The sequence below is a fragment of the Stegostoma tigrinum genome, chromosome 8 (genome assembly GCF_030684315.1).
Source record: "Stegostoma tigrinum isolate sSteTig4 chromosome 8, sSteTig4.hap1, whole genome shotgun sequence".
Taxonomy (NCBI): Eukaryota; Metazoa; Chordata; class Chondrichthyes; order Orectolobiformes; family Stegostomatidae; genus Stegostoma; species Stegostoma tigrinum.
The window spans coordinates 5,417,714-5,441,048 of record NC_081361.1 but is presented as its reverse complement, the minus strand read 5'-3'; the positions used below and the strand labels follow the sequence as shown (position 1 = coordinate 5,441,048).

The following is a 23,335-nucleotide window of genomic DNA, read 5'->3' as shown; positions in this document are numbered from 1 at the left end:
GGCGTCACAGGTCAGTGATGGGGCAACAGGTTAATAAAGGGGTCATAGGCTTTCTCTAGAGGGATCAGGTTGGTTCGCAGGTCACTGATAGAGAAACAGAGCAGGAATGGGTTCACAGGCCATTGTTTTGGAAAAAAGAGCAGAGATTGGTTTACAGGCCATGACTAAGAGAACAGATGAAGGACTGGTTCATACATTGCTGCTGTGAGAACGTTTGGGGATGTTTCACAGGTTGTTCCTTGGGGTACAGTGGTGATGTGGTCACAGGCAGTTGCTATGAGAAAAAAATGGGGATGAGTTGGTAGGGAGAGAAAGTGGGGATGGGTTCACGGATCATTGCGAGGCGAATGGATTGGGGATTTTTCACACAGTGTTGCTGAGTAAAAGGAGTGAGCATGTGTTAATAATTGTTGCAAGGAGAAGGGAGTGTGGATGGTTTCACAGACCATTGCCAAGGGAACAGCGTAGGGATAATTTCACAGGCTGTTACAAGGAGAATATTGTGGGGACGGGTTCACAGGCTATTGGTAGGGGTCATAGGAAGGATAGTTTCACAAGTTGTTGCTTAGAGAACAGTGAGATGTGTTGACAAGCCATTGTTCAGTTTACAGAATGGAGACAGGATCACATGCTGTTGCCAGTGGACCAGTGTGATGACTGGTTCTCAGCCTTTTGCCATAAGGGATGATTGGGGATGAGTTAGCTTGCTGTTGCTGTGAGAAAATATTGTGGATGGTTCACAGGTCAGTGCTAGGGTAACAGAGTGAGGATGGGTTGACAGGCCAAGGAAAGGAGAGCACAGTGGGAATGGGTTAAAAGTTCATTGCTAGGGAAACCGAGTAAGGATGGGTTTACAGGCCATTGCTGGGAGATGTGAAAAGGGATAGTTTCACAATCCATCATTCGGGAAACCGATTGTGAATGTGTTCATAGGATTTTGCTCTGAGAGAAGAGTGAGGATGGGTTCAGAGGTAACAGAGTGGTGATGGGTTCACAGGTCAGTGGCGGGTGAACAGATTATGGAAGGGTTCTCAGGCCTTTTTCTGGGGAATCAACATGGGTATGGGTTCACAGGTCGTTTCTAAGGGAACAGAGTGTGGATTTGTTCAAAGCTTAATGCTACATGAACAGCCTAATGAACGGTTCACAGGTCTTTGCTAGGGCAATAGAGTGGGAAATGATTCACAAACCAAGGTTGTTGACTTGCTCGTTGAGCTGGATTGTTCTCTTTCAGACTTTTCATCACTGTGCTAGGTAATATTATCCGTGAGGCCACCAATGAAGTGACGTTGTTCTACTCTGCTTAGAATATATACTGCCTGCTGCATAGCGTTTCCAGTTTAGTTCTGTACGTGTTTGTATGTAGGGTCTAATTCTACATGTTCGTTGATTGCACTATGGGTTGAGAATCATGCCTCGAGGAATTCTCATGCATGTCTATGCTTGGCTTAGGCTACTGTGGTTATGTTGACCCACTTAAACTGATGGCCTTCATTGTCCGAGTATTCTGCTATTGCGGGAAGTTTGCTGTATTGTTTCACTGCCAGCTGATGTTTGTGCATTCTGATGGCTAGCTTCCTTCCTCTCTGTCCGATATAATACTTGTGGCAGTCGTTGCACGGTATTTTGTAAACTACACAAATTGGCCAAGGATCTACAACAGAGGCTGAAACACCTCGTCAATGGATCACCCAATTCGATTCACTCTGCTCAAGAATTCCTCAATACCCTCAAGAACTTAGAAATCAGCGAAGACAAGGTAATGGTATCCTTTTATGGCGCAGCATTATTCATGTCAATTGACATCCCATGAGCCAAAACAGCAGTAGCCAAATTATTAGAGGAAACAGAAACACAGACCAGCAGCTCCATCAGCAATGATAACATACTCAACTTCCACAGACAACGCTGGATTAGGATATTTTATATGGGCCACCACTCACCGCAACATGCCTGAACTATGGAGTAAAGAGGAAGAGTGTCAGTACAAAGTCTTCGCTATGAACAGATATCCTTGGAACTTCATCTGCAGGTGCGTACTAAATAGGCAACAACAGGGAGACATGATACATGTTGTAACACACTGGTCACACTGCCCTACATCAAGATCATATCAGAACTGACAACAAGATTCCTAAGACTACTGGGAATCATGGTGGCACACAAGCCCACAGCTACTCTTTGACAAACACTCACAAAGATTAAAGACCCCATTCCCACAACATGTAGAACCAAAGTAGTTTACAAAATACTATGTAATGGCTGCCACAAATATTACATCGGACAGACAAGAAGGAAACTAGCTATCTGAACACACGAACATCAGCTAGCACCAAAACTACACAACAAACTTTCCCCAATATCAGTACACTTGGACAATGAATGCCATCAGTTTATCTGGGACAGGCTGTTGTTGGCGGTATAGAGTGAGGATGGGTTCTCAGGACATGGGTTCTAGGGAAACCATGGAAGGATGGGTTCACGTCAACCCTATGACAATTGCTCACCCAAACCAAAGACGCCTACCCACGATGGACTGAATCAATGTCGTATACAGGATTTCCTGCGGAGCCTATGACAAATATAGGGGACAAACAGGAAGGAAATTAACAACAAGGGTACATGAACACCAGTTGGCTACAGAAAGAATCAACAAATACTCACTCATCTCTACCCACATGGATAAGGAGAACACCAATTCAACTAGGACAACACCAAGATCCTGGGACAAGCGAAGCAAAGGCAAGAATGGGAATTCCTAGAAGTCTGGTACTCCACGAAGAAAGCCATCATCAAGCACAGAGAGATTGACCCCATATATACTCCACTGTGAAGGAAAACCGGAAGGAAGGTAATCCAGCTCAACAGACTCCAGAGTTTAAATAACAGACGGGAAAACATGATGGTGCTTCATCTGAGGTTGCACTGGTGATGTTACCCAGCAGTGCATTGGAACATTTGTGGAACAACAAACCAGCTCGGTGAGCCAACCAACCACAACATCACTGCCATGTAAGTTCCAGTCTGTAGCTCACTCCCGTGTATCTGTTATTCTGCAAATAAAGAGCACAAATTCTTCAACTGGGTTCCACTCTGTAATTCACTCTCCAGTCTCAGTTATTTCTACAAGCACTGAACCCCTCAACTACACTCTTAATTGCAACTCATTCCATGGTATCTGTTACTTTGTATTTAAATTACATTGAACCCCTCGATTTGACTCACTCCTGGGCATTGTTAATCTATGTATAAATCAGCTTGAACACCAAGATTAGATTCAATTTAAAAGCCACACCCAAGTATCTGTTATTCTCTGTCCAAACAACTCCAAATTCTTCAACTGGATTCCAGCCTGTAACCTGTTCCCATGTATCTGTTATTCTAAATATAAATCAGCCCAAATATTTTACTTAGATTCTGGTCTGTAACTCACTACCATAGAACAAAGAACATAGAATAGAAAAGCATGGCATAGGCCCTTTGGCCCACGATGTTGTGCCAAAATTTACCCTAATCATAAGGTCTGTCTTATCTCCACCCCTACATTATACAACCATCCATATGCCTACCTAATAGCCGCTTAAATGCCCCTCATGAGGCCAACTCCACTACCCTTTAGGCAAAGCATTCACCGCCCTGACCACTCTCTGAGTAAAGAACCTACCTCTGACGTCTCCCTTATATCAATCTTCACTCACTTTAAAGCAATGCCCCCCCATAATAGCTACCTCCACCCCAGGAAAAAACTCTCTGGCTGCCTATTCTAACTATATCTCTAATCATTTAATACAGCTCTATCAAGTCATCTCTCATCCTTCGTAGTTCTAAAGAGAAAAGCCCTGCCCTAATTCTCTCAAACTTTCTTTGTAAGACCTTCACCCCATTCCAGGCAACATCCTGGTAAAACTCCTCAGCACCTTTTCCAATGCTTCCACACCTTTCCTGTAATAAGGTGACCAGAACTGGACACAATACTCCAGATGTGGCCGAAGCAGGCTTTTGTACAGCTGGAGCATAACTTCATTGCTCTTGAACTCAATCCCTCTATTAATGAAAGTTAGCACACCATATGCTTCTTAACAATTCTATCCACCTGGGTGGTAGCTTTCATGGAACTGTGAAATTGAACCCCAAGATCCCTTTGCTCCTCCATACTGCCAAGAATCTTTAGCCCTTTGCACTGTCCACAACACAACCCACCTTTGTATCATCTGCAAACTTGCTAGCCACCCTTCCACTCCTTCAGCCAAATCATTTACAAAAACCAGAAATAGAAGAGAACCCAGAACAGATCCTTGTGGTACACCACTTGTAACTGAGCACCATGTTGAATATTTTCTATTGACTACCACCCTTTGCCTTCTAAGCGTCAGCCAATTCTGAACCCAGTCTGCCATATTTCCCTCTATCACATGCTTCTTTACCTTCTGCATGAGCCTACCATGGGGAACCTTAACAAACACCTTACTTAAATCCATGTATACCACATCCACTGCTCTACCCTCATCCACGTGTTTGGTCTCCACTTCAAAGAATTCAATAAGGTATGTGAGGGATAATCTACCCCTCACAAATCCATGCTGACAATCACAAATCAAACTGTCCCTTTCCAAGTGATCATAAATTCTATCTCTCAGAGCCCTTTCCAATAGTTTGCCCACCACTAACATAAGACTAACCGGCCTGTAGTTTCTGGGGTTATCCCTATTCCCTTGTTTGAGCAATGGTGTTTGCCTCTTTCCAGTCTTCTGGCACTATGGTGGATAGTGAGGACGAAAAGATCATCATCAAAGGCCCTGCAATCTCTTCCCTCACTTCCCATAGAATCCTTGAATAAGTCCCATCAGGCCTGGAGGACTTATCTATCTTCAACTTCTTTGAAATTCCTAGCACATCTTCTTTGCCAACATCAACCTCCTCTAGCCTACCAGCCTGTTTCATACTGTCCTTCCCTATAATTAGGTCTCTCTCAGTTTTGAATACTGAAGAAAAGTATTCAAAAAGGACCTCTCCTATCTCTTTAGGCTCTGTGCACAAATTCCCTTTACAACCATTGATCAGCCCTCCCTTTTCTCTGGTCATTCTCTTATTCCTCACATGCATGTAAAAAAGCCTAGGAGTTTTCCTTGATCCTATCTGCCAAGGTTTTCTCATGCCTCCTTATAGCTCTCCTAAACCCTTTCTTCAGATCCTTCTGGATAACTTGTATCCCTCTAGAGCCTTTTTCGTTCATTGTTTCCTAAACCTTACATAAGCATCCTTCTTCCTCTTAACCACTCATTCGAATTCTCTTGAATACCAAGGATCCCTCACTCGACTGCATCTTCCCTGACTGTTAGGGACAAACATATCAAGCATACGCAGTACGCATTCCTTAAACAATCTCCACATTTCTATCATGCTCTTCCCTGACAGTATCTGTTCCCAATTGATGTTACCCACTTCTTGCCTAACAGAATTGTAATTACCTTTGCCCCAATTCTAAACCTTACCTTGCTGTATGTGTCTACCCTTTTCAATGGCTGTCATAAAAGTAACAGAGTTATGATCACTACCACCAACATGCTCTCCTACCAATAGGTCTAACGCTTGCCCCGGTTCATTGCCAAGCTCCAAATCCAAACTGGCCTCTCCTTGAGTAGGTCTACCTACATACTGTGGCAGGAATCCTTCCTGAATGCACTGGGCAAAACAGCTCCATCCAAATTATTACAACTAAAGTACTTCCAATCATTATTTGGAAAGTTGAAGTCACCCACGACTACTACTCTGTGTCTTCTGCACCTTTCCAGTATACGCTCCTCCACTTCTCTGCAACTATTAAAGGGTCTGTAAAAAAAAAAGCCCCAACAAAGTGACTGCTCCGTTCTTGTTCTGGACCTCAACCCAAACTGACTCTGTAGACACATCATTCTCGAACTGCCTTTCAGTAGCTACTATACTAGCTCTGACTAGCAATGTCACTCCCCTGCCCCTTTTTCCACCCTCCATGTTTCTTTCAAAGCTTCTAAATCCCAGAACTTCCAACAACCATTCCTCTCCATGAGTTACTCAAGTTTCTGTAATGGTCACTACATTGTAGTTACAAATACTGACCCATGCTCTAAGTTCAACTGCCTTATTTCTGATACTTCCAGCATTGAAGTATACATACCTCAAACTATCTCATTGTCCACAATTACACCCCATCAACAGCATTTCCTTGTAAACAACCTCACTCCCTATTGTATCTGTTAGAAGGCTGAATACCTCATGCCCTGAATTATAAATCCTGTTCCCCACCCCCTGCCAATCTAGCTTAAACCATCCCGTACATCTCGAGGAAACCTCCCTCCGAGGATATTTGTGCCCCACCGGTTCAGGTGCAACCTGCCCCTACCATGCATCAGCTATTTCATACGTGAAACACACAATACCCCTTGACTAAATTCTTATCTGTCACTCACTCTCTGCAAGCTGCTACCCGATGTATATAATAGCCCAAACCCCTTGATTAGGTTTCAGACGGTAACTCACTGCCTTTGTTAACCTCTGAATAAACTCGCTGAAACAATCGATGAAATTCCAGTTGCTAATTCAGTCCAAACTAAACAGTTTAAAGTTTAACTGGGAGCAGGAACAGAGAAAGCTGTAGCTTAATTTCAGCTACATTCTGTTTCTCCAAAGAAACATTAATTTTATCCAGTGCAGCGGTTCACTAAGGAAGCATGCTGTCACCTTCTCAAGGGCTGATAAGAATGGGGGATAAATGCTGGGCCAGTCACTGATGTTCACATCCTGTGAATGAATGAAAATAGATATATCTTTCCATTCCTCATCACTTGCTGCCCCTACAGACTGACTCAATGTGTTTAATTTAACCAGAGATGCAAAGGATATCTGGGTGTCCTGTGAAATCAAAGCCTCTTTATCATTCTTACTGACAAACATCACACTCTCTCCTGTATACTGCAACAGACAATGTTTTACCAATTCACTTATACCTCTACATCGCTCCTCTTGGATATCCCTTACATCCTTTCCACAATTTACCTTCCAAACTATTGTCACCAAGAAAAGGTTCCATTTTCAACTCAAAGACTGGCCTGAGCTGATGCCTGTTGGAAATCTAAATATCCTCCTGTTGGTCTCTGGCCCTTGGTAAATGCATACCTGCTGGGTTCTCTCTCCACTGTAAATTGACACTTTCAAACATTAAGCTTTTTGAGTTGGTTCTTGGTGACCATGTCCCCTGCACAATCACAACAAGACTTCCTCATTTAGAGATAGTGAGGACTGCAGATGCTGGATGTCAGAGTCAATAAGATGTGGAGCTGGAGAAGCACAGCAGGTCAGACAGCATTGGAGGAGCAGGAAAGTCAATGCTTTGGGTCGGGACTTTTCATCAGTCATCAGTCCATTTTTTCGAACAAGACTTTGTCATTCCTCTGGTCCCATCTCATGGTGATAAGTGGCACCCATCAGTTTTTCTCCTGATACCACATTAACTCTCTGTGTTTTGTGTACAAGGATGGACACAGAATAACATAAATATGTTTGGATTTTCATACATTAAGACTCCATAACACAATCCCTCAATATCAGATTAACACAGGACTTTCACACCACCTTGGTCAGACTGAACACTCACCTCCACCCAACACTGAGAGGCTGCTGTGTCACACACCAGATTAGAATCAGATGCTGTGCTTGGGAACAGGACATGGCACATGGGATTGGGATGACTGTTCATGTTTATATTAACAGCCAGGAACCCGGTCGGGGATCTGAACAGAACAGAGAGAATCAAAATGCAGAACATGGTGTTGAATTTGAGGAAGAGTTTAATACTTGTTAAGAATGTTGAGCCAGAGGATGGGCTCTGTGCATCACAGTCAAGAATTCAATTTAGAGTCTTTGTACTTGTTTTTCTATTCATTTGTGAGATGTGGTCGTCACTGGCTGGTTAGCATTTCTTGCCTATTCCTAGTCACCCTTGAGAAGGTGGTACTGAGCTATTGTCTTGAACCCATGCTGTCTGCCTGCTGTGGGTTGCCCCACAATGTGATGAAGAGGGAATTCCAGGATTTTAGACCAATTGATTGTGAAGGAACAGCAATATTTTTCCATGTCAGGATGGTGAGTGACTTGGAGGGAAACTTGAAGGTGGTGATGTCCCCATATGTCTGCTGCCATTGCCCTTCCAGATGGAAGTGGTCATGGGTTTGGAATGTATTGTCTGAGGATTTTTGATAAGTTTTTGCAGTGCATCTTGGGGATAGTACACACAACTGCTAACTGAGCGTCCATGGTGGAGAGAGTGGATGTGGTGCCAGTCAAGTGGGGACTGCTTTGTCCTTGATGGTGTCAAATGTCTTGATTGTTGTTGGGCTGCACTCATCCAGGCAGTGTTCCATTTCACTCCTAACTTCTGTCTTGTGGATAGTGGACAGGGGACAGGCTTTGGGGACTCAGGAGATGAGTCACTCATCACAGTATTCCGAGATTCTGACCTGCTCTATAGTCACTGTGCTTATTTGGTGAAGTCCATTTGAGTTTCTGATCAATGATAATTTGCAGGATATTGATAGTGGGGAATTCAGTGACAGCAACACCATTGAATGTCAAGGGAAGGTGGTTAGATTATCTCTTATTGGTGATGGCCATAGCCTGGCATTTGTGTGGCACAAATGGCACTTGCCACTTGTCAGGTCAAGCCTAGATATTGTCCACATTTTGTTGCATTTGAAAACGGACTACTTTAGTATCTGAGAGGCCACAAATGGTGCCTTAAGATGCAGGGAAGGTCATTGATGAAGCAGCTGAAGATATTTGGGCTGAGGACACTACCCTAAGGAATTCCTGCAGAAATGCCTTGGATGATTGACCTTCAAAACCAATGACCATCTTCCTCTGTGTCAGGTATGACTCCAACCATGGGAGAGTTTTTCCCCAATTCCCATTGATTCCAGTTTTACTAGGGGCTCCTTGATACCATACTTGATCGCATGCAAACTTGATTTCAAGGCTGTCACTTTCGTTTCACCTCTGGAATTCAGTTCTTTTGTGCATGTTTGAGCCAAGGCTGCAATAAGGCCAGGAACTTAATGGCCCTGGTGGAATCCAAACTGGGCTTCACTGAGCAGTTGATACTTGATAGCACTATTGATGGCACCTTCCATCATTTTACTGATGACTGAGAGTAGACTGACAGGGTGGCAATTGTCCGTGTTGGATTTGTCCTACTTATTGTGTACAGGACATGCGTGACTGATTTTCCACATTGCGGGAGGATAACAATGTTGAAACTGTACTGGAACAGCTTGGCTAATGGGGTCAAGTTCTGGAGCACAAATCTTCTGTCCTATTGCTGTAATGTTGTTAGGTCCCGTAGCATTTGCAGTATCCATTGTCTCCAACCATTTCTTGATATCACATGGAGTGAATCAATTTGGCTGAAGGCTGGTATTTGTAATGCTGAGACCATTGAAGGAGGCTGTGATGGATCATTCACTTGGTATTTCTGGCTGAAGATTGCTGTGAATGCTTCAGCTTTATCTTTTTCACTGATGTGCTGGGTCCTTCCATCATTGAGGATTTGGATATTTGTGGAGATTCCTCCTCCAGTGAGTTGTTTAATTGTCCACCACAATTCATGACTGGATGTTGCAGCGCTGAAGATCTGTTGGTTCTGGGATTGCTTAGCTCTATCACTTGCTTTGCTGTTTGGTGAGCATGTAGGCCTATTTGGTGGCTTCACCAGGTTGATACCTCATCTTCAGGTATGTCTGATGCTGCTCCTGACATGCCCTGCTGCAATCTCCATTGAACCTGGGTTGAACCCCTGGCTTGGTGGTTATGCTTGAGTGGGGAATATCCTGAGCCATGATGTTACAGATTGTGCTGGAATTCAATTCTGCAGCTGTTGATGGCCCACAGCACCTCATGGATCCCCACTTTTGTGTTGTTAGATCTGTGCGAAGTCTGTCCAATTTAGCACAGTGATAGTGCCTCACAATACGCTGGAATTTGTTCTCAATGTGAAGGAGGGGCTTCATCTCCACAATGACTGTGCGATGGTCACTCTTATTAATACTGTCATGGACTGATGCAACTGCAGCCGTCAGATTGGTAATGTTGAGGTCAAGAATACTTTTACCTCTTGTAGGTTCCCTCACCACCTGCTGCAGACCCAGTCTAGCAGCTGTGTCCTGTAGGACCTGACCAGGTTGATCAGTAGTACTGCTGCCAAGCCCCTCTTGGTGGTGGACATTGAAATCCCCAACCCGGAGTACATTTTGTGCCCTTGCCATCCTCACACTGACCTGAATGATTCCTAGGATGGTAGGACTGACATATGAAGATGGGCTGGATCAGTTAGGACTGTACTCAATCGAGTTCAGAAGAGTGGAATCTCATAGAAACCAAAAGATTCTGACAGGACTATATAGGATAAACACAGGAAGGCTGTTCTCAATAAACGGGAAGTCCAGAACTATGGGTCAGACTTCAAAGATATTTGCTAAGCCATTTCGGACTGAGATAAGGAGAAATTTCTTCACCAGTGAGCCTCTTGAATTTTCTGCCACAAAAAGTGCATGTGCTAAAACATTGAATGTTTTAAAAAGGATTTAGATATTATTATTGGGCTGAAAGGGACCAAAGAGTATGGAGAGAAAGCAGAAACAGATGCATTATCAGCTTTGAAGGTGATAAATGGTGGAGCAGGCTTGAATGACCAAATGGTGGACTTTTATTTTCCTTGTTAATGGGTACTCATTTCCTTAATACTTTTTTTCTCTCATGATCATTATTATGGTTATTTCCTCTGCTTTTGGCTACTTGACTATTTAGTATTTTTTAATGTTGTAGGTATGCCCTACTGTGAAGATTGATGAAAAATTATTTGTTTAACTTTTCTGCCATTTCTCTTGTAAATGATTATCATTTACAAATCTCATTCTCTGAGAAGCTGAAATTATATCAGAGATAATGGAAACTGCTGGAGAATCCAAGATAACAAAATGTAGATCTGGATGAACACAACAGGTCAAGCAGCATCTTAGGAGCACAAAAGCTGACGTTTTGCGCCTAGACCCTTCATCAGAAATGGATCCAGGACCGAAACATTGGGTTTTGTGCTCCTAAGATGCTGCTTGGCCTGCTGTGTTCATCCAGCACTACACTTTGTTTTCTCTGAGAGGCTGATGTTCAGTGTGGTCTCCTCTTTTTATTTATTGAAAGGCTTAACTGATCATGATATACATTGTTCATCAACAATAATCCAGACGGCTTTGTATGGTAACATTATGAGAGAGTCCTCACAACAGCAATACACAGCAGTTTAATAATGTCCAACATTGTGAAAAAGTCACATCTTATCAAAGTTTCTGTTTTTTTTATCTTGCACACTTTGGTTCATTCACAATAAAAAGGAACCAACATTTTATACTGTATGACATGACTGCCAACTGGCAAAAATAACACCAGTTAGATGATAACAAACAATAAGCGACCAAACCTTGTTTAAATTTCACGCAGACAGATTGACTGATTTGTCAAGGTATGAACTCCCTACCTACGCCCGTGACACCACCCATGACCTCCAACTCCTCCAGAACTTCCAATTCCCCGATCACCAACACCTCATCTTTATCATGGATGTCCAGTCCCTATACACCTGCATTCCCCATACAAATGGCCTAAAGGCCCTCCACTTCTTCCTGTCCTGCAGACTCAACCAATCCCCCTCCACCAACACCCTCTTCTGCATAGCCGAACTCGTCCTCACCTTCAACAACTTTTCTTTCAATTCCTCCCACTTTCTACAGACAAAGGGGGTGGCCATGGGTACCTGCATGGGCCCAAACTATGACTGCCTCTTTGTAGGTTACGTGGAACAATCCCTCTTCCATACCTTCACTGGCCCTAAACCCCACCCCTTCCTCCGTCACATTGATGACTGTATCGGCGCTGCCTCATGCTCCCAGGATGAGTCATCCCACTCCCGTACATCTCAGATCTCCTCGTTTTTCAAGGACCGCAACTTCCCCTATTCAGTAGTTGAGAACACCCTAGACTGTGTCTCCCGTATCTCCTGCAAGTCATCCCTCACATCCCCTCCTCCTTAGCACTGCAGCCTCACAGCGCCAGGGACCCGGGTTCGATTCCAGCCTTGGGCAACTGTCTGTGTGGAGTTTGCACGTTCTCTCCGTGTCTGCGTGGGTTTCCTCTGGGTGCTCTGGTTTCCTCCCACAGTCCAAAGATGTGCAGGCGAGGTGGATTGGCCATGCTAAATTGCCCGTAGCGTTCAGGGGTGTGTGGGTTATAGGGGGATGCTTCAAGGGGTGGTGTGGACTTGTTGGGCCGAAGGGCCTGTTTCCACACTGTAGGGAGTCTAATCTAGTTAATCTAAGAATCCCCCTCATCCTCACATACCACCCACCAACATCCGGGTCCAACGCATCATCCTCTGACACCTCTGCCATCTGCATTCCAATCTCAACCACCAAAGACATTTTTACCCTCCCCACCCTTATCTGCCTTCCGGAGGGACCACTCTCTCCATGACTCCCTTGTCTGCTCCACAATCCCCTCCAGCCCCTCCACATCCAGCACTTTTCCCTGCAAGCGCAGGAAGCGCTACACCTGCCCCTACATCTCCCCCCTCACCCCCATCCCAGGCCCCAGGAAGATTTTCAACATCAACAGATGTTCACCTGCACATCTACCAATGTGGTATACTGCATCCGCTGTTCCCGTTGTGGCCTCCTCTACATTGGGGAAACCAAGCGGAGGCTTGGAGACCGCTTTGCAGAACACCTATGCTCGGTTCACACTAAACAACTGCACCTCCCAGTCACGAACCATTTTAACTCCCCCTCCCATTCCACAGACGACATGTCCATCCTGGGCCTCCTGCAGTGCCACAACAATGCTACCCAAAGGTTGCAGGAACAGCAAATCATATTCCACTTGGGAACACTGCAGCCTAATGGTATCAATGTGGATCTCACAAGCTTCAAAATCTCCCCTCCCTCTACTGCAAACCAAAACCAGCCCAGCTCGTCCCAGCCTCCCTAACCTTTCCTTTCATCTATACCCTCCTCCCACCTCAAGCCCCACCCTCATTTCCTACCTACTAAACTCATCCTGCCCCCTTGACCTATCTTTCCTCCCTCGACTGACCTATCTCCTCCCTATCTCTCCATCTACACTCACCTTTACAGGCTTCATCACCGCCTCTTTGACCTGTCTGTCTCCTCTCCACCCATCTGCTCTGCTATCCATCTTCTATCTGCCTTCCCTTGTCTCCCTATTTATTTCAGATCCTCCTTCCCCTCCCTCATTTCTGAAGAAGGATCTAGGCTCGAAACATCAGCTTTCCTGCTCCTCTGATGGTTCTTGGCCTGCTATGTTCATCCAACTCTGCACCTTGTTGTCAAGGGTTGCCCCCTGTCTGATTGAGTTGAAGGAGGCACAGTTTAGTGTATATGTCCATTCTGTGTGAAAAACAAAGACAAATTCAAAACCTGAAAAGCAGAGTGAAAATACACACATGCTTTATGAAAGAGGAAATTAGACAAAGACAGAGGGGCGATCAAGGAAAGGGAAGATCATAAAGCCACAGAGGCACACAGAGTTATATAGATTTACAGCATCGAAAGAGTGCCCTTAGCCCATCATTCCGTGCTGGTCATCAAACATCAGTGAAAGAGAGCAATAGATGAACATGGATTCAGATTCCACAGTAAAGGTGTCAAACCGGATGTTCAGACATGGAACATCTGTCAGATAACAGAGCACAACAATAAAAGCTCTAAAATATCAATGAATCAATAAAAACTGGAAAGATATCAAAAATTCTGAGTCAGAGAAAAGCTTTAACATTGAGGAAATCCTCAGGGATTGGGTGATGTAGCTGAGGTTACTCTTTGGAATTTCTGTGAAATAGTTTGTAAAATCAATCGCTATAAGCTGGAGCAAGACATTGAGAAGGGCTAAACATTTCACTTGGTTTGAGTTCTGCTGTGTGTACATCCACCCATTCTAAACCCTGATAACAGGAGTTTTGAAAATCCAACCATTAGTCCAGGGCAGATGTTCATAACATTCTCTCCTCATGGCTCAGGATGATGGACTATCCTCCCCATTGTACATTGTCCTGCAGCATGACTGGCAGTCACTCAAATTGTGGATGGTGTCTGCTCAGGGCTGTGAGTTTCTGTCCTGGATCTTCATGTAACTGAACCGGGACTCTGCTTCCACCCAAGCAGATAATTGGCTGTTTGCTCTTGCTGCAGTCCTAAAATTTCTGAATGGAACCGAGAAACAAAACTCTGTCCATTGCATTGAGAAATTCAAAAGAATTTCATTGTTTTTGTACTCAATGGCACTAATAATAAAGCACATAATATTGTAGGCTCTGTTAAGTACTCTCTTAATCTCTCCTTCTACATTCAAAGACTTACACACGTATATACATACATACACACACAGGTCATTCTGTCCCTGCAACCCCTTTAGAGTTGTACCATTTATTTTACATTGTTAAAGTACATTGATCCCATTAAAATGTATGACATTATACTTCTCCACACTGAACTTCATCCATGTCTAATCTGCACACCCCACCAACTTTACAAAAGTTTAAAAATTTATGTGAGGCATGAATTGATCGGAGAGTCAAATATTTTAATTCATAGAATCCCTACAGTTTGGAAACAGACCTTTTGGCCCAACAAGTCCACACTGACCCTCAGCACAGACAACACAGACACATCTCGCTGCAACCCAACTAATCTACAAAACTAATCTGCACTCATCTACAAGTAATTCCTGAACAATACGGGGCAATTTTCCATGGCCAGTCTACCTGAAATGCACATCTTTGGACTATAGGAGGAAACTGGAGCACCCGGAGTAAACCCATGCAGACACAGACAGAATGTGCGAACTCCACATAGACAGCTGCTAGAGGGTATAATTGAACACGGGTCCCTGGCACTGTGAGGCAGCAGTGGTAACCACTGATCCACTGTGTTAAACCACTCCTAGGCTATTCTACCTATTAATGGCCTGTGAACACATTTCCACTCTGTTGTGCTAGCACAGCCCAGAGAACTCTTCCTCAGTGTGATCCCTTGCTGCACCTTGTCAGCCCACCCTCACTTTGATCTTCTATCAACAGCCTGTGAATCCATCCTCAATTTGTTGCCCTAGCACAGCCAGAGAGCTCTTCCTTGGCATGTTCCCCATGAAGACACCTGTAAATCCATCGTCTTTCCATTTCCCTCGCAAAGATCTGTAAAGCAATCCCCACTTTGTTGCCAAAGAAATGTATTGTAAAATCATCTTCACTGTATTTCTGTAGCAACGGCCTGTGAACCCACCTCCACTCTGATCTCCTAGCAACAGCCTGGGAATTCAACCCACTCTGTTGTCCTGACAACTGACTGTGATTCCATCCCAGTCTGTTCCGTTTGCAATGGTCTGTGAAACCATCGGCACTGTAGACTTTGCAGTGGCCTGTGAACCAATCCTCTGTTAGCTGAACACCAGCAAGTGAAACCATCCTCACTCTGTTGCCATAGCAATGAACTGTAAGCCAATTACCACTCTGTCCCAAAACAACTGTCTGTGAACTCATCCCCACTCTGATCTCCAAGCAACTTCCTGTGAATCTGTCCCTGATCTGTTGTCCTAGCAATGGCCTTTCAACCCATCCTTACGTTATTGCCCAAGGAATGACTTGTCAAACCATTCCCACATTTTTCTCCGTACCTTGGCCTGTGAACCAATACTCACACTGTTACCCGAGCATTGACCTGCGAACTCATCCCCACTTTGTTACCCTGGCAAAGGTCTGTGAACCCATCCCCACTCTATTACTCTAGCAAAGGCCTGTGAACCCATCCACACTCTGTCCACTTAGCAATAGGGTCTTACCCATCTCCAATTTTTTCTTGTGTCACAGCAACTGCTGTGACCACATCCCCACGGTGCCCCAAGTAACAGCCTGTGAAACATCTCAACATTGTTCTCATAGCAACAGCTTGTGAATCGATCCTTCCTCTTTTCTCTTAGTAATGGCCGATTAATCAGTCTTACTCTTTTAATCTAGCGATGGCCTGTGAACCCATCCCTGCTCTCTTCCAATAGCAAAGGCCTGTGAAACTCATCCCCATTGCCAGCAATGGCTTGTGAGTGCATCCTCACCTATTTCTCCTGGCAGTGTCCCATGAACCTGTCCACATGATGCCCTCACAGCAAGTGCATGTTAACCAATTCCCACACCATTCGACTAGAAATGACCAGCAAACCCATTCCCAACTCAGTTCCTATAGCAAGGTCCTGTGAACACTTACTTAGATTATTCTCCTGGCAACGGTCCGTGAATACATCTCAACTCTGTTCCCCTAGCAACAATGTGTGAACCCATCACCACTCTGTGGCCCTGGCAAAGGCTTGTGAACACATCTCTACTCTGTTCCCCTGCAATGGCCTCTTACCCATTCCCGATTTGTTCTCCTCATAACAGCCTATTACCTCATCTCTGCTGTGTCCGTAGCAAAATCGAATGAGTCATTCCAAAACTGTTCTCATAGCAATGGCCTGTCTCTGTTTCCCTAGCAATGACCTGTGAACGTATCTCCACTGATTTCCCAAGCAACGGCCTTTGAACTCAATCCTCAACTCAAGATCCATTTATTTCAGCCGCAGCAGCAGCGTGAGTGGGAGCAGGAACAGTGAGATCGAGGACCAGGGGCCTCACCTGCCGGGAGGTAAGTTCTTCATTTCGGCAGCGGAGCTGAGTGGGAGTTGTCAACTTGCACTCTTGGAACATGAATGAACTGCTGTATTTGGGCAGTGGCTAGTGTCTACTACTGGCCTTCCTCTTATGGCCAAAAAAAAGGACTGGTATGTTGATAAAGTAGGTGTTTTTATGTTTCATTTCTTTATCGTGTGCTGGTAAGTCAAGTGATTTGGTACTTTATTTTTCATTTCGTTTATCTAGTGTTTGATACTATAGTAGGGCTAAGTTAAGCTTGAGGGTAAAAATGGCAAGAGATCCCAGACCCATGCTATACTCCTCTTGCTCAATGTGGGAGCTCAGGGATGCGGCTGATGTCCCTTACTCCTACATGTGCAAGACGTGTGTCCAGCTTCAGCCCTTTTTAGATTGAATGATGGCTCTGGAGTTGTGTATAGACTCAATTTGGAGCATCCGCAATGCTGAGGAAGTTGTGGATAGCATGTTCAGAAAACTGGTCACACCGCAGATTAGGATTGCTGATGGAGAAGGGGAATGGTGACCAAAAAACAGAAAAATAACAGGAAGGCAGTGCAGGTATCCCCTACAGTCATCTCCTCCCAAAATTGGTATATCATTTTGGATACTGTTCGGGGAGATGGCTCACCAGGGGAAGGCAGCAGTAGCCAGGTTCATGGCACAGTGGCTGGCTCTGCTGTACAGCAGGGTGGGAAAAAGGAAGGGCTATAGTCACAGGGGATTCGATTGTAAGGGGAGTAGATAGGCAGTTCTGTGGTCGAAAATGAGACTCCCAAATGGTATGTTGCCTCCTCGGTGCACGGGCAGGGATTTCACAGATCAACTGCAGGACATTCTAAAGTGGGAGGACGAACAGCAGCTGTCATGGTGAATAGAGGCACCAATGATCTAGGTAAAAAAAAAGGGATGAGGTCCTACAACCAGAATTTAGGGAGTTAGAAGCCAAGTTAAAAAGTAGGACCCCAAAGATAGTAATCTCAGGATTGCTACCAGAGCCATGTGCTAATCAGTAGAAACGAAAGCATAGGCAGGATAAATGAGTGGCTTGAGACATGGCGCCGGAGGGAGGTGTTCATATTTTTGGGACATTGGAACCGGTTCTGGGAGAGGTGGGTCTATAACAAATCGCATGTTCTACACCTGGGCAGGACTGGAACCAATGTCCTTGGGGCTGCTTTTGCTAATGCAGTTGGGGAGGGATTAAACTAATGTGGTAGGGGGATGGGAACCAAATGAGAAGGTTAGTGGACAGTAAAGAGTTAGTATCTAAAAAAGGAACTAGATAATGAAGTCAGTGTGACTAAGGGGAAAAGTAGGCAGAGAACAGATGATGAACACAAAGTGACAGGTGATTTGACGTGCATTTGTTTCAATGTGAGAAGAGTAGTAGGTAAGGCACATGAACTTAGGGCTTGGATTAGTACCTGGGAATATGATGTTATTAGTACCTGGGAATACGATGTTATTGCTATTACTGAGCCTTGGTTGAGGGAAAGGCAAGATTGATAACTCAATATCCCAGAATATAGATGCTTCAGGCAGGATAGAGAGGGAAGTAAAAGGGATGGAGGAGTTGCATTACTGGTCAAAGAGGATGTCACAGCTGTGCTGAAGGAGGGCACTATGAAGGACTCAAGCAGTGAGGCAATATGGGCAGAGCTCAGAAAGTGGAAGGGTGCATTAAGAATGTTGGGGCTGTACTACAGGTGTCACACAGCAAGCGTGAGATAGAGGCACAAATATGTGGACAGATTATGGAAAGATGTAGGAACAACAGGGTGGTGGTTATGGGAGTTTTTAATCTTCCTAACATTGACTGGGATTCAGTTAGTGTTAGGGGTTTAGATGGAGCAGAATTTGTAAGGAGCATCCAGAAGGGTTTTCTAGAGCAGCATGTAAACTGTCCAACTCGGGAAGGGGCCATACTGGACCTGGTGTTGAGGGATGAGACCGGCCTGGTGGTGTAAGTTTCAGTCGGGGTTTAATTTGGGAATAGTGTTCACAATTCTGTAAGTTTTAGAATACTGATGGACAAAGACAAGAGTGGTCCTAAAGAAAGAGTGTTGAACTGGGGGAAGGCCACTGTAGCAGAATTCATCAGAGCTGGGTAATGTGGATTGGGAGCAGGTGTTTGAGGGTTAAATTCACACGATGTATGGGAGGCTTTTAAAGAGAGGTTGATCTGAGTGCAGAACAGACATGTCTCAGTGAAAATGAGGGATAGAAAGGGCAAGGTTAGGAAACCATGAATGACAGGTGAAATTGCGAGACTAGCAAAGAGGAAAAAGGAAGAATACATAAGGTCTAGGTGACTGAAAACAGATGAATCTTTGGAAGAATATCGGGAAAGTAGGACCAATCTGAAATGAGGAATTAAGAGGGCTAAAAGGGGTCATGAAATATCTTTAGCAAACAGTGTTAAGAAAAATCCCAAAGTTTTTTTACTCACACATAAAGAGCAAGAGGGTAACTAGAGAAAGGATTGGCTCACTCAAGGACAAAGGAGAGAAATGAAAGAGGAGTCAGAGAAAATGAGTGAAATTCTTAATGAATACTTTGCGTCAGTATTCACTGAGGAGAGGGACATGATGGATATTGAGGTTAGGGCTAGATGTTTGATGATTCTAGGTCAAATCAGCATAAGGAGGGGGCAAGTGTTGGGTATTCTAAATGGCATTAGAGTGGACAAGTCCCGAGGTTCAGATAGGTTCTATCCCAATTTACTGAGGGAAGCAAGAGTTGAAATAGCTGGGGCCTGAACAGATATCTTTGCAGCATCGTTGAGCACATGTGAGGTCCCACAGTACAGGAGAATTGCTAATGCTGTCCCCTTGTTTAAGAAGGGTAGCAAGGATAATTCAGGTAATTATAGACTGGTGAGCCTAATGTCAGTGGTGGGGAAGCTGCTGGAGAAGATACTGAGGGATAGGATCTATTTACATTTGGAAGGAAATGAGCTTATTAGTGATAGGCAGCATGGTTTTGTGAAGGGAAGGTCATGTCTTACCAACTTCATACAATTCTTTGAGGAAGTGACAAAGTTGAAATGTGAGTGAAGGGCTGTAGATGTCATATACATGGACTTTGGTACGGCGTTTGATAAGGTTCCCCATGGTAGGCTGATGGAGAAAGTGAAGTCGCATGGGGTCCAGGGTATTCTAGCTATATGGATAGAGAACTGGCTGGGCAACAGGAGGCAGAGAGTTGTAGTGGAAGAGAGTTTATCAAAATGGAGAACTGTGACCAGTGGCGTTCCACAGGGATCCGTGTTGGGGCGACTGTTGTTTGTGATGGACATAAATGACTTGGAGGAAGGGAGAGATGGTCTGATTATCAAGTTTGCAGATGACACTAAGATTGGTGGAGTAGCAGATAGTGAAGGGGGCTTCTGGAGAATGCAGCAGAATATAGATAGATTGGAGAGTTGGGCCGAGAAACGGCAGATGGAGTTCAATCCAGGCAATGTGAGGTGATGCATATTGGAAGATCCAATTCAAGAACAAACTATACGGTAAATGGAAGAGCCCTGGGGAAAATCAATGCACAGAGAGATCTGGGTGTTCATGTCTATTGTACTCTGAAGGTGACAACGCAGGTTGATAGAGTGGGTAAGAAGGCATACAGCATGCTTTCCTTAATCAGGTCAGGTATTGAGCACAAGAGTTGGCAGGTCATGTTACAGTTGCATAGGACTTTTCTTCAACCACATTTGGAATACTATGTACAGTTCTGGTCACCACATTACCAAAAGGATGTGTATGCTTTGGGGAGGGTGCAGAGGAGGTTCACCAGGACGTTGCCTCGTATGGAGCACAGTAGCTATGAAGAGAGGTTGAGTAGATTAGGATTATTTACATGAAAAAGACAGAGGTTAAGGGGGACCTGATTGAGGTCTACAAAATCATGAGAGGTATAGACAGGGTGGATAGCAAGAAGCTTTTTCCCCAGAGTGGGGGACTCAATTACTATGGGTCACAATTTCAAGGTGAGAGGGGTAAAGTTTAAGGGAGATATGCATGGAAAGTTCTTTTCACAGAGGGTGGTGGGTGCCTGTTATGCATTGTCAGCAGAGATAGTAGAGGTGGGCACGACACCATCATTCAAGGTATATCTAGACAGATACATGAATGGGCAGAGAGCAGGGGGATACATATCATTGGAAAATAGGCAACAGGTTTAGATATAGGATCTGGATCGGCATGCTCTTGGTGGGCCAAAGGGCCTGTTCCTGTGCTGTAATTTTCTTTGTTCTTTATTCTAAAACTCAAGAAACCCGAAACCATCCAGCACAATGCAGTTCTAGTGCCCCATTCAGTACATTCAGCATTTACTCCCTTCACCACTGAATTACAGTGGCAGCAGAGTGCACCATCTACAAGATGCACTGCAGTTATTAACCCCCTCCCCATTGAGAGCACCTTTCAAGCCTTGTAACTATACCACCTGGAAGGACAACAGTAGACGATGCATTGAAATGTCAGCATCTGCTAGTTCCTCTCTAAGATGCATACCCACCTGATTTGGATCTATATCAGCAATGATCTCATTGAGCGGTGCAGTGAAATTGATGGGCCAAAAAGCACTTGTTTGCTGTACATATTTTGTCTTATTTTTTAAATGTTGATTAATTCAGTGACCAGACATGTACTCAGTCATCTAGCTGTCGTCTAAATTGCTGTTTGTTGAAGCCAGCATCATCTTCAGGTCTTATATTCCAGCCTGTGGTTAAGAACAGAATGTCTCCCAAAACCCTCTCGATCATCCAATCTCCCTGTCCAAACACCTTCAGGAATCTGTAAAAGTCCACTGTAAGGTGTCTTTGATCCTCTACACTACTCAGTATTCTCATTTTTCATTGTTCACGCTCCCTGAATTCATTATCACTCTTTCCTGGTTGAATTAAATTCACCTTTTTTTTTCTTTCCACCTGGTTGATGTCTCCCTACAGTTCATGGTTTTCTTCCTCGTGGTCAAAGATACGATCGTTTATTGCATGTTATCTATAAACTTCTAAATTATGGATCCTACAAATAGGTTTCAATGATTATTATAGATCAGAAAAAAGTGAAAGTGCACTGGATAAAAACTGAAAGGACTGCAGTTGATGTCAGTCAGAAACAAATAAAAAAGCAGAAATTGCTGGGAAAGCGTCAGCTCAACAGACAGCATCTGTGGAGAGAAATCAAAGATAACATTTCAGCATAAGTAACCCTCAGAATTTATTGCAAACGAGCATCCAGATATAGTTCATTCTTAGTTGGCGATTCGCAGCAGCTATAATAGCAGAATATAGCCAAATGTGAATTTGTGAGTGTCTCTGGAGTTTGTTTTTCTGAGTGATCCTTTCCCACATATGGGACTGGTGAACAACCTCTCCCAATGTGACTGAGTAAATGAGTTTCCACCTCGGTGGGTAATTGAATCCTTCCTTCGGTCCGCACATTTCCCTGGTTTCTCTGTGGTGCGGGTGTCCTTGTCTCTATCCAGATTGGGCGATGAGGTGAATTTGAGTCAATGCAGACAGAAGGCCCAATTTTCCCTGTTGTGAATGTGTTTTTATTCTTCCTTATTCTCCCATAGGTTGTGGGTATTGCTGGTCAGGACGGCATTTGTTGTTCATCCCTAATTCACCTTGAACTGGTGTCAGAGGGCAATTAGGGGTCATCCACATTGTTGTGGTTCTGGGTCACTTGTGCTCCAGACTGGGGAACAACTGCACTCCTGAAGGGACATGAATGAATGGGATTTTAGAAAATTAAAGTCATGGTCTTTCTTCCTGAAATTCGGTTAACATTCCAGGCTTTATTCATTGAATTTAAACTGCAGCAGCTGCCGTGTCTCAGTTCCCAGGGATAACTAGGAGATATATCACCAATATACTGCTGTCTCCCTGCTGCATTGCTTCATTGTACAGAATAATTTTCACTGTTCAGATCAACCCAGGGTGACAGAGAAGAGGAGAAGGCTACTTGGATCATTACACCAGTGTTAGACCTGATGAGAAAGGGATTGAGTGAAAGGGAAAATTTCAGGCAGGTGCGTGTTTGCAACATTTACAGTGTGTGAGATATTTCCCACAACCTGATGTCCCAATAATCCCCACTCCACGTCAATAAAAGCTGATCCGGGTGAGGTTGAAGCTCACAGCCTCGGCATTTCACGTGTCTCTATACTGTCGTAGAAGGGCCGCGCAACCGATTGCATCACTGGAGCCATAGAGTAGCTCCGCGCACTCATTGCTATCCCCGTTTCCGGTTGGTCACATGGCTAGGGTAAGGTGCTTTCTTCACTGTGCCCTGGGTTTATATTCCAGAGGGGGAATGACTCCGTGTTACTGCTGAAAGAGTGGTCACAGTGGGCAGGGCTTCTAATGAAAAATGAAACAATTCGACCAGTGTTTGTGATATAAGGCCGACAGCTCATCTTCCAGCTGATGACCTCTCTATCCAATTGGAACAGTCTGGAATGTCTCAGGTGGGAAACAATTGCAGAGGGACGGGAGAGAAAGGGCTGGGTTTGGCTACAAGGAATGAGGGAGAAACTGACTGAAGAAGTGATGAGTCA

At 44.4% G+C, this 23,335-nt stretch overlaps 1 long non-coding RNA gene across 1 annotated transcript in view; it reads left to right on the top strand.

Moving 5' to 3' along the window:
* Nucleotides 1-23,335, top strand: part of LOC125456509 (uncharacterized) — a 39,235-nt gene that overhangs the window by 4,965 nt on the left and 10,935 nt on the right. Inside the window, exon 2 of the long non-coding RNA XR_007248461.2 lies at nt 16,612-16,763. This is a non-coding gene — a long non-coding RNA (uncharacterized LOC125456509). The remainder of the gene's footprint in view (nt 1-16,611; nt 16,764-23,335) is intronic.